This window comes from Physella acuta, unplaced genomic scaffold (assembly GCF_028476545.2).
Source record: "Physella acuta isolate Inbredline_101_S28 unplaced genomic scaffold, ASM2847654v3 ptg001010l, whole genome shotgun sequence".
NCBI classification, from domain to species: Eukaryota; Metazoa; Mollusca; class Gastropoda; family Physidae; genus Physella; species Physella acuta.
The window spans coordinates 270,001-272,659 of NW_026732527.1; the positions used below are offsets into that span (position 1 = coordinate 270,001).

Genomic DNA, 2,659 nt, shown 5'->3' on the forward strand with positions numbered 1-2,659 from the left:
TCTATCTATCTATCTATCTATCTATCTATCTATCTATCTATCTATCTATCTATCTATCTATCTATCTATCTATCCATCTATCTATCTATCTATCAATCTATCTATCTATCAATCTATCTATCTATGTATCTGACAAGAACGCTCTAGAGAAAACACAAGCAATTTAAAAACATGCATAGTTAAACGAAAACGAAATATGACGTCATATAGTAGAAAATAATATCAAGCCGGAGAGTGCACACAGTAATATGACGTCATTGATTCCCGAGTAAACATTGAATAAAAAGGCAATTTTGTCTAATCTAAGTGGTTTGCGTGAAGAGTTTCTTTCATACAATTCTTCGGGTAGGGGCGAAGCCCCACCCCCGCGTAAGAACGTCTAAGCCCCCCCCCCCCCCCTCCCCAACTCAAAAGAAATTTCTTCATCGATACTCTATAATAAAATTACCGCCTAATTAATGTGTCTAATCTAAAAAATGGTTTTCTTGCAATTTCTTTAATGCAATTCTTCGGGTAGTATCTAAGCGCGACACCAGTGTTTCTTTCAGACTTTTCTGCCCGGAGTGAGGAACTTTTTCTAATCTAAAAACTGTTTAGCGTGCAATTTTTTTTTTCAAGCATCTCTTCCGTTAGGGGAGAAGCCCCGCCCAGATTCTTCCTTTAGTTTGTATGATCTACAAATGCGACCAGTGTTTCTTTCAGACTTTTTCCTCCCCGGAGAGGGGTGGGGGTACTTAAAATTTTCGGGTGCGGGGGTAGAATTTTATGGGAGGAGGCGGATACTGGAAAAAGAATATAATTATATTTCGTTGAATGGGACGGTAGACATGTTTTGGAGTGTGTGTGGGGGGGGGGGGGGGAGGGGGGGAGGGGGCAAAGCCCCCTCTTCCCAAGTAGAGTTGCCTGAAACTCTTTTGTCATGAATGAGATTAGGTGCATATTTTAGGGATATGCCTATGACTATATTTTGAATAAATTAAAGTACCGAGAAAATAGACAGCACTATCAACCTAGCGCCCGTTGTATCCTTACTCAACGGGCCATTTTTCTCGTTTTATATAATATTAGCCGTCCCGGTTTGTGGTTGTGTTTGTGTTGCGTTTGTGTTCTGTTGTGTTTGTATTGTGTTTGTGTTGTGTTGTGTTGTGTTTTGTTGTGTTGTGTTGTGTTGTGTTTGTGTTGTGTTTGTGTTGTGTATGTGTTTGTGTTCGTATTGTGTTTCTGTTATGTTTGTGTTTTCTTTTATTCTGTTCTTAAGTTGGTAAATTTAAAAAAGATACACCGTGGCGGATATATATATATATATATATATATATATATATATATATATATATATATATATATATATATATATATATATATATATATATATATACTGTAAAATAGTATTTAGGTAGAGAACAATTTTCTTTTTGAGCAGACTGTAAGCACAAATTTATTTAAAGAAGTTAATTAATTTACTGATTTATTCATTTGCTGATTTACAACATTAATTATAAAATTATCACCCGGGGCGTCATATTCACAAATATCCAACATCATGAAATAGAAATAATCTGGAGAACGCAAACGCAAGTCTGTTCGTGGATGCATTGTTGATGGACAACTTAGTGTTTTGTCTCTTGTCATTATTAAGAAAGGTGAGCAAGATATCCCAGGTGTTACAGACAAGACTAATCCCCGCAGACTTGGTCCAAAGAGAGCAAGCAAAATCAGAAAGCTCTTTAATCTATCTAAGGAAGATGATGTGAGACAGTATGTTGTTAGGAGACCCCTTCCAGAGAAAGAAGGCAAGAAAGCCAAGAGCAAAGCCCCTAAAATTCAGCCACTTGTGACCCCAATCGTCTTGCAACGTAAACGTTTCCGTGCAGCATTGAAAAAGAATAGAGAGTGGTCGGGAAAAGGGAAGAACAGGCAGAGTACACCAAATTGTTAGCACAGAGAATGAAGGAAGCTAAGGAGCGTAAAGCTGAGAGAAAGAGGTCCAACTCAAGAAATAAAGGTGATTCTATCAGAGAGTCTGTCTCAAAGAGTACACCTGCTGCTCCAGCAACTGCAAAATAAATGTGTTGGAGATTGTTCTAAGATCAGTGAAATAAAAATAATATTGAAAGTAAAAAAAAAATGAAATAGAAATAAGAGTATCCATAAAATATTACATTAGTTATTGAAAAACTTCCAGACACAAAATTACGTCTTTTCTCACCAAGTCTCAGAATTACACTCTATCCAAAATGGCTACCCGATCGCACTTCTTTTTTCTTTCGCGCCTGCCCTGTGCGTCCACAATATTTTGAGTTTTATCTTCTCACACCCCCACTCGTAACATTCATTCACTCCACACAAATACTCCCACATTCGACTGTTACCGTGGCGTCACATGATTTATTTATTTTTTACATCAACAATGGCGGCTTTCATCGAAGAAGTTGTAGCATCTATTCAGATGTATAACGCATTATATAGCCAATTTTCTGTAGGCTACAGCTATAACGATACGTCCGTTTGCTATTTTTATTACGTTTCAACACTTATATCAATTTTCAACAGTCCTTTTCATTTAAGTATACAATAAATTTCTTTACATATAAAGATCAGCTGTCTAAGAAAGTTATTTATAGAACTAGAATCTAGGTCAAACCAAAATTAATTAGTTTAA

General features: G+C 36.4%; 1 pseudogene; it reads left to right on the top strand.

The window, feature by feature from the left end:
- The window catches only part of LOC131954543 (small ribosomal subunit protein eS6-like), a 23,378-nt pseudogene extending 21,259 nt beyond the window's left edge, over window positions 1–2,119 (top strand).
- The last annotated feature ends 540 nt before the right edge of the window (window positions 2,120–2,659 follow it).